Here is a 10,117-nt window from a genome sequence, read left to right as displayed (position 1 = left end):
GTAAATAGATCCTATCCCTCAGTATCTTCTCCAGCAGCTTCCCCATCACTGACGTCAGGCTCACCGGTCTATAATTACCTGGATTATCCTTGCTACCCTTATTAAACAAGGGGACAACGTTAGCAATTCTCCAGTCCCCCAGGACCTCACCCGTGCTCAAGGATGCTGCAAAGATATCTGTTAAGGGCCCAGCTATTTCCTCTCTTGCTTCCCTCAGTAACCTGGGATAGATCCCATCCGGACCTGGGGACTTGTCCACCCTAATGCCTTTTAGAATATCCAACACTTCCTCCCTCCTTATGCCAACTTGACCTAGAGTAATCAAACATCTATCCCTAACCTCAACATCCATCATGTCCCTCTCCTCAGTGAATACAGACGCAAAGTACTCATTAAGAATCTCACTCATTTTCTCTGACTCCTCGCATAAATTCCCTCCTTTGTCCTTGAGTGGACCAACCCTTTCTCTAGTTACCCTCTTGCTCCTTATGTACGAATAAAAGGCTTTGGGATTTTCCTTAAACCTGTTTGCTAAAGATATTTCATGATCCCTTTTAGCTCTCTTAATTCCTCATTTCAGATTGGCCCTACTTTCCCGATATTCTTCCAAAGCTTCGTCTGTTTTCAGTCGTCTAGACCTTATGTATGCTTCCTTTTTCCTCTTTGCTAGTCTCACAATTTCACCTGTCATCCATGGTTCCCTAATCTTGCCCTTTCTATCCCTCATTTTCACAGGGACATGTCTGTCCTGCTCTAATCAAACTCTCTTTAAAAGCCTCCCACATATCAAATGTGCATTTACCCTGAAACAGCTGCTCCCAATCCACATTCCCCAGCTCCTGCTGAATTTTGCTATAGTTGGCCTTCCCCCAATTTAGCACTCTTCCTTTAGGACCACGCTCGTCTTTGTCTATCAGTATTCTAAAACTTACGGAATTGTGATCACTATTCCCAAAGTAATCCCCTACTGAAACTTCAAACACCTGGCCGGGCTCATTCCCCAACACCACATCCAGTATGGCCCCTTCCCGAGTTGGACTCTTTACATACTGCTCTAGAAAACCCTCCTGGATGCTCCTTACAAATTCTGCTCCATCTAAACCCCTAACACTAAGTGAATCCCAGTCAATGTTGGGAAAATTAAAATCTCCCATCACCACCACCCTGTTGCTCCTACATCTTTCCATAATCTGTCTTCATATTTGTACCTCTATCTCACACTTGCTGTTGAGAGGCCTGTAGTACAGCCCCAACATTGTTACCGCACCCTTCCTATTTCTGAGCTCTGCCCATATTGCCTCACTGCTTGAGTCCTCCATACTGCCCTCCTTCAGCACAGCTGTGATGTCCTCTTTGACCAGTAATGCAACTCCTCCACCCCTTTTACCTCCCTCTCTATTCTGCCTGAAGCATCTATATCCTGGGATATTTAGTTGCCAGCAGAATGCTTGACTCAAGGGAGGCTTCATGAGTTGATTTTCCTCCAGTGAGCATTAAATTGCTATTGGTTTGTCTTTTTTGCTCTGTAGGTGCCCCTTGATGTTGAAAGAAAGAGAAGGATGGTCAGTAATGACAAGAATCCACTGGTCTAACAGAAAACTTTACCTTGTCTGCCTCTATTCCCCTATTCATTGGTAGCCCTCTCATCTCTGAATCAGAAGATTGCTAGATTAAGCCCCATTCTAGGATCTGAACACATAATTTTGGCTGAAACTCCAGTACAGAGTACTACATTGTTAGAGATCAACCATTAAATTGAAAACAGTTATTTGTTCCAGTGATTTTGCTTGACCATTCAAGATTATGACATTATTCAATAAAAGGGTAGAGTTATTTGCAGCAGTTAAAATATCTCCTTCAATCAGTTACATCAAACATAGACGACATGACCATTCATTTACTGCTATTTATGGGATCACATTTGCCTACGTTATACTTCTGAGAAATGCTTTAAAGTATTTTTGAGGGCTGTATAATATAAATGCAGCTCCTTTTGATGTTCCCCTCCTCTCAGGGCTGCGTTATAATTTCACAGAGAGTTGTTACATGCCTAGTCCAGCACAAACCTGAACCGAGCAGCTCATAGTTGGACGAAAATCAGCCAAGGGGCCTCACTGTTAAAACTCAGCCAGTGTGAAGAATAAACATTGAGTGATTGGAGGAGGATATGGGGGTTGGAGAGTACAGAGGCAATCACAACTCTGAGCTCTATAAGGTGCTTTTCCAACATTGAAAGTTATAAACCTGTGGTTGCTGGATGCTGAAGAATGCTGAATGGGACAGGCCTTTAGGCCTCACTCAATTTCCTGATGGTGAAGTTCAACAGGCTTTAGGCCCTTAATTTACATTCTTCAGGGTCTTAATGTCTCTCCCAAGTGTCTAAAATATTGGTCCCACGAATTTAGCAGCAGGGCACACTCTACTGGATAGAGAACATGTCACTGTTCGATTGGTTCTCCTTCTACACCAATTTATACTCCACATTCTCTCTCCTTTCTTTAATCTGTGTTGGATTCAAAGAAGGGTCCCAGAAAGGAAAAAGACAATTGCTCATTTGACTGACTCACTCACTCCTCTGCAGCCCAAAAGAGAGGCTGGCCACAGCATAATCAGCTTTGAAGAGCTCAACTTTTATCTTTTCTGAAAATGTGTAATCAATGATGTACTCAAATGCCTGCATTTCTAAAAATAATAACAAGCTACCTTGTAATCACAGAACAGAAAATAAACCTTTCCCTCCAAGTTTGGTTTATACTTGGTCTTAAAGTGTCAGAATTTTGACTTCAAGATGCTTAATTTGGGATATAATTTGACAATATGGCTTAAGATTTTTGGGACCAAAGCATTGACTTCTGCACGACATCTAACCTTGGATTATATAAGTGCAAGAAGGGGGAAAGCATGTTCTCTAGCACTGATTGTCTATGTGATGGCTTCAGGTTTAAAGCAATACCTCGCTGTACACTGATATGTTCATTACCCATCCTGACTGTCTCCATTAATTAATACCAGTTGGCTGAATTTCAAGGTTGCATGACTGACTGGAATAAGCCAAAAGATGTTAGGTTAATCCTTAATTATTTTGTGTTTTGAAAGGAACGTTGAGGGTCATACAGGAAATGATTTTAAAGGAAAAACGGGTCTCTCTTCATCAGCGAGATATTAGTGTGGTGCTGCAGGCAGGAAATTAAATGAATCCGGGAAGCAGCAGTGGGTGAGAAATTCCACATGTCAGTCTTGTCTCTGCTGATTTACTGAAGGGGACTTGCAGTGTTCAAACATTTACAAAACAATTGACCACCAGGATCAAGTGAAACTCACAATCAAGCAGCCTTGCCCAGCTCTGAACAGTTACTGAGCCATGCTGGGTGGGAGAGTCTCCGAATATCTACAGGCAAGATTTTAACTCATTCAAAGATGATGCATTCACATAGAGATAATATTCATTCCCTATATGTCCGAAGCTAGCCTTTGTTAAAATCTCTGTGAATTGGACTCCTGTGCCATGGAAACCTGATAAATTAAACAAGGATAGTATGAATACGGGTTTCATCATAATCCGAATATTGGCAGAAGGGTTTGCTGCAAAAACATGCAAAGTCACTGTTCATGGCTGAGTTATCAGTTACTACTGTTATTTCAAAGCTTTGGTAATTTATTAGATTCTTTCTTGCCAATCACAGTGCATGCAAAACTAAGAAACAAAAGCATTGGTGCAAATAGTCAGTAGGTCAGTGAGCATCTGCACTGAGAATAGGAGGTGGAGTTTCCTCACAACTAGGGAGGTCAAGTGATTGTTTTGTTGAACGTTTATTTTATATTTAGAAATTCAACCCTAAACACCCCATTGCTTCAATTCTGAGGAGACCTGACCCAGTGGATCTTATGGGAGAATCTAGAACTGGAGGGTCATAGTTTTAAGTTAAGGGAGCACTTATTTAAAGCATCATTTCTCTCTTGGGTTGTTAGTCCTTGGAATTCCCTTCTTTGAAAGGCAGTGGATGCAGAATCTATAAATATTTTGAAGGCAGAGTTAGATAGATTCTTATAGAGTCATACAACACAGAAACAGACCCTTCGGTCCAACCAGTCCATGCCGACCATAATCCCAAACTAAACTAATCCCACCTGCCTGCGCTTGATCCATATCCCTCCAAACATTTCTTATTAATGTATTTATCCAAAAGATTTTTTAAACATTGTAACTGTACTCCCATCCACCACTTCCTCTGGAAGTTCATTCTACACATGAACCACTCTCTGCGTAAAATAAAATTGCCTCTCATGTCTTTTCTAAATCTTTTTCTTCTCACCTTAAACTATGTCCCCTAGTCCTGAAATCCCCCACCCCTAAGGAAAAGACACCTGCCATTCACGTTATCTATACTCCTCATTATTTTATAAACCTCTATAAGGTCACCTCTCAACCTCCTAAGCTCCAGTGAGAAAAGTCCCAGCCTGTCCTTGATTACCAAGGGGATGAAAGATTAATGGAGGTATGCGGGTATATGGAATTGAGGTTAAAATAAGATCAGCCACAATCTTATTGAATGGCAGATCAAGCTTGAAGGGCCAAGTGGCCTACTCTTGTCCCTTATTCAGATGCTTGCAATGTGCATTTCAGAGAATTGGGAAGATGAGAGATTAGTGTTTGACTTGAAGAGTCCACTGCAGCAAATTGAATATAAATTTTGAGGATTAAAAATTTGGAATTTCATGCTTAATGAATTAAACTCTTTGCTGGAAATGAACCTCTTTCCCCAATCCTAAGTTTTATGTTTATTCATTCATGGGATGTGAGCATCATTGTCAATGTCAGCATTTGTTACATTTGAAAATGTGAGGGTGAGTCCCCTTCTTGAACTACTGCAGCCCTTGTGGTGACTGCACCCACAGTGCTGTTGGGGAGGGAGGTTCCAGGATTTTAGTTTAAGTGCCAAGTGAAGAATTGGTGAAATGTTTGCAAGTCAGGATGGTGTGAACTGAAGGGGAGCTTGCAGCTAGTGCAACACCCATACATCAGTTGCCCTATTTCCTTTAAATGGCAAAGTTTGGGAAAGTGCTGTGCAAGGAACTTTGGCAAGTTGCTGCAATTCATCTTGTAGATCACTGCTGCCATTTTTCTCTGCTAACAGAGAGATTGGATATTAGTGGTTAAGTGTGCTAATCAATGAGTTTGCTTAGCTCTGGACAGTGTTGAGCTACTGGAGTAACTGCTTTATTTTGGAAGCTTTTGACTTCCTTGATACTTTTACTTAATCAGGAACTAACAGAGGTTTTATTACGTGGTATCTGGTGCCCTCTCTTGGCTGAATGCAGGCAGGGGCAAACTTTCTCTCTAAAAACCAATTCCAATTATTTTTAACAATTCTGAAGAAGGGTGACTGGACCTGAAGGGTTGGCTCTGCTGCCAGACCTGCTAAGTTTATCCAGCCATTTCTGTTCTTGTTTCAGATTTCCAGCATCCATAGTTCTTTGGGAGATTTTTTCCAATTATTTTTATATCTTTCCTCGTGATCCCAATTGAAATTGGTTCAGCCTTCAGGTGGGAAGTAAAAACTGCAAGAACTACAGCTGCTGTAAATCAGAAACAAAAACAGAAGTGTCTGGCAGCATCTATGAAGAGAAATCAGAGTTAACGTTTCGGGTCCGGTGACCCTTCTTCAGAACAGTTCAGAACTTTTTGAACAACTTCTGCTTTTGTTTCTGATTTACAGCATCCACAGTTCTTTCAGTTTTTATTTAGTATTTAGCTCACTGCCAAATCTCTTCTAGGCATGCCCACCTTGAAGAAGTTCTGCTCCTCTCTCCCAGTTCTGAGGAAGGGTCACTGGACATGAAACGTTAACTCTGATTTTCTCTTCATTAATGCTGCCAGACCTGCAGAACCTTTGCAGCAACTTCTGTTTCAGGTGGGAAATAGCCATTTCTCAGCTGACTCTATAGCATCTGCAGTTCAACAAGTCTCTGTTCTTGGGATCAAGGAAGACTTGTTTCCATGGTGGCTCAGCAGGGTCTGAGATTGCAATAAGTCCAAGTTTTGATATGGAGGCTGTGTCACATGTCAGGTAGGTAGGCAGGCAACCCTTGAAGAGTTGTTTGGAGGCCTGACTAATTTGTCACACTGGTTTGATCTCTTTAGGGGTGCTTTGGATAAGAATGTGCAAGAGGACAAAAGGAGGAAAGAACAATTATATTATTGCTTTTAATGAACTCAAGCCATTCCAAAGCTCTTCAGGTACAACAACAGCCTTTAGGAAAGTAGTCACTGTTGTAATGTAGGGAAACTCAGCAGACAATTTTCCCAGACAACCAGCACTGAGATAGATTCCCAATTGCAACTGTTTAATTGTCCTTGTAGTGAGCTTGATTTCAATGATGACAACATGAAAACTATGGGAAAATCATTTCATTTAAATGAGCCATTCAGTTGTATAGGTATTTATTGTTTAGATAGTTTAATCACATTTGATCAGTAGATTTATCTATGCCACAGATGAGTGCCCACAGTGTTAGCTTCACACAAACAAACTTAATAACGTATGTTTTTCATAGGCACAGGAAATCTCAAAGTGCTTTATAAGATGAAGCCACAATCCAGGATTTCAACTGACAACCAAGGGTGACACATTAGTGCAACATCTCAGCAACACAAAGGTGCCAATCAGCCCATTCAGTTAATTGTATAAAAAGTTCAGGACTGTTCAAAGAAGGGATCCACATGCAATTGAACAAATGTGCTTGCTCACATTCAGAAGGTCAACAAGGCTGGTAGGATGCATTCTATCACATCTACAATCGCTGTCCCTTGCACAACAAAGTCCAAGAGGAATAGAGCACTAATGAGCAGCTAAAGAGGTGGAACAGAGGAGATAGCAGGAATAATCATCTAGAGGCCCAAATAAATATCCTGGGAACATGGGTTTGAATCCCACCAAGGCAGCTGGTGGAATTTAAACCAAGTGAACGTACTGGAGTTTAGTCTAGACTCATAAACATAATCTTCAACCCAACTAATTCACTTGAAAGGGACACAAATGTGCTGCCTTTACCTAGTCTTGCCTATAAAGTGACCCACAGTAATGCGGTTAACTCAACCACTCGTTGAAAAGTTCAGTTTACAGGCAATTGGGCAATAAATGCTGGACTTGCTGGTGACGCCCAAACCCCTTGAAATTAAGAAAAAAAAACACTGCCTTCACTGCAAAGGTCCCTTTGGCTGCTGAGAATCTCAGATTGATGAGACTCCCCAACCTCCCTCTAATGGTGCTTTCCCAATGGCCACCAGGTAAGGGGAGGAAGAGGTCAGAGAAGAGAAAACTGAAGGGCAGAAACAAGCGACTTAAATTATATTTTAAAAAATGGAGTTACAAGGAATGAAAAGTGTGAAAAGGAATTGTGAAGAATGAGATTGAAACAAAAGTGTCCATTTTACATTTGCAAACAAAAAGGGGGCTGGATTTTAAGGGGTGGGTAGGGGTAGGGAGGAAGGGTCCCCACCCTCAGTGTTAGAGTCAGAGGTTAGTTTGGCTGCATGAGGACAGCTCACCATGGAGTCATTAAACAACCATCAGGAGCAGTGCCCACTGCAGGGACTGCAGCCAGACCTGAAGGCTGCAAATGGTCTGGGTACCTGAATGTCAAAATGTTTTCATGGCAAGTCTGAAGCTCAGCTGCAGGTGAGGGAGGTCAGTGGGTTGTAGTTGGAGGGGGTAAAAGGGGAATGCTGGTGCAGTACAGGGGTGAGGACCAAAGGGGTGAGACTGATACTCCCCTCAACAGTCTGACCACTGAAGTCTGGCAGCCTGGATAATGGAACTCTCTCCCAGCAGGCGAAATCCAAACAATTGAAGGTGCGTGCATCTTCTCATATCTTCTTCACTGGTGGTAAAATAGCAACAGAGCCCGGGCAGGCAAGTAGGCAGCAGGAACAGCACCCATAGCATGGCACTTACTAAGCCACCCAATAGATTTCAGCCCCATGTGTCATTTTCCTATAACCCAAAAAACAGAGAAACTTTTGTTGCTTCCAGTTTTTCTAAGACGTGGAGGATATTGCTTCAATTGCCTTTTACTGCTGTCCCAGATCCTGATGAAGTTCAATGATATTTTCAACTCAGGATTTAGATGAACCTTAACAATTTCCAAATGACTATTCAAATTCTACAATGGAAAAGTTACTTAAAAAAACAAAGTAACTTGGATAAACTAGGAGAATAAAATCAGAACCACTACACATGGGCTGCAGGTAGAGAGGTAAAAGGGGACTGATGGTGTTTAAGGGGATAGGGATCATTGGGGGAAGCTACTTAAATAATGATGAAATGGGACAACGCTCTTCTCCTCCCCCTCTCCCAAACTTCTAATTGGTAACTGCAAAGCATTGTGGGAAGATAGTTATAAAATGTATAATTTCTGAGGACTTTTGTTAATCTTTCACTATTAATAGGTATTTCCCCACTGCTTTAGAAGACTATTACCTCATGATTTCTAAGCTACCAAAAACAATTTATGTCAATAGCGCCTTCACACACGCAACTGTTTTAACTCTAATGCCGAGTTATGTTGGGAATCTCTTAAAAAAAACCCATCTTGTAGACATTCCATAAATTCCTTTTCTTGAGATCCACTACCGACCAGATTTTCCCAGTCCATCTGCATATCGAAGTCCCCCATGATTATTGTAATAGTGCCTTACTTGCACACTTTTCCTAGCTCCCAATTTCTTCTCCACATCCTGACTACTGCAAGGAGGCCCATACATAGCTCCCATCGGGATCTTTTTTCCTTTGCAGTTCCTCAACTCTATCCACAGATTTAATTTCATTTCTTATTAACAAGGCAACTCCACCTCCTCTGCCCATCTGCCTGCCCTTTCAATAGGATGCATATTCTTGGATATTTAGTTCAAGCCCTGTTTCCCTTGCAGCCACATTTCTGTGATACCTACAATATTATACACGCCAATTTCAATCTGTTTTAAGCTCATTTACCTTGTTCTGTATAGGGCATGCACTTCAACACCGTCAGTCCTACATTGACTGCCCTTCTCATAGCTATCCCCTTATCTGCTGTGTCTGAAGTTAAATGCCTGACCCTTTTCATACTGTGTGCTGTTACTTGTTCTGGAAACTTCCTCTGCTGAGCTCCTCCACTCTACTTGTTTCTATAAATTTTCCATGCAACTGAACCCCACCCCCACATCATTATTTGGTTTAAAGCCCTATCCTCGGCTTTAGTTATTATCATTATTGGCATTATTATTAGCACTTATAGAACATCATTGTGGTTCTTAAGATTGTTATTAAATGTGCTGGCCTCTGCAACAGACAAATGATATTAGTCTCCCACAGCCTCTAGCTTCTAAATTGGAGATTCACCACCTCCGGTAACAAATGTAGATCTGTTAACTTAGCAAAGATTCAAAACTCAGACTTTTGTGGCTTCTACATCTCTGTTAGACAGAACTGATATTATCGGAATTACAGGAGAATTGCACACAGACTGCATCAGCGTGGATCAGTCACCAACATTTGCATTTAAATCAGATTATAGGTTGAAATATTCCTCTAGAGCTACTGCAGAAAGCAGGGAGATGTTCCAGAATACTGCTTTGCCAGAAGTGGTATTCTTCAAAATGAGATACTTAAATCAAAGCCATCTGTTCTGGTGGTATAGTTTCAGATGCATGCCAATCACACCCCCACCCACAAAAGGTCAACTTTTATTTTTGGTGGCGGTGATACGCAGACAGAGCTGGAACATGTTCCAAAGACAGAGAAACAGGGGAAGGAATATATATAAAAATGGCACTACATAAATGCACAAACTTCTTTCCTGGATGTTACTTCAACACAATCATGACACCACACACCATTTTGACAAAATAGGCTTGAGGTTTTATTGTCGTTAAAACAATTGTACTGGAGATAAACTTTTAAAGTAAGACATTTGAGATTTTAGGATTCAAGTTAAGGAAGTCTCTCCATCAGTACTCCTTCAAAAAAAAAGATAATTATAATCCATTTTCAATGAAAATAAAACACAAACTAGAATGCATTTTAGTTTGCCTGTCAGCAAATGCACCACATGGAGTATTAACAAACAAAGTGAAACA

The sequence above is a fragment of the Rhincodon typus genome, chromosome 24 (genome assembly GCF_021869965.1).
Source record: "Rhincodon typus isolate 14 chromosome 24, sRhiTyp1.1, whole genome shotgun sequence".
NCBI lineage: Eukaryota > Metazoa > Chordata > Chondrichthyes > Orectolobiformes > Rhincodontidae > Rhincodon > Rhincodon typus.
The sequence above is the reverse complement of the archived record's forward strand: the minus strand, read 5'-3'. Positions refer to the sequence as shown.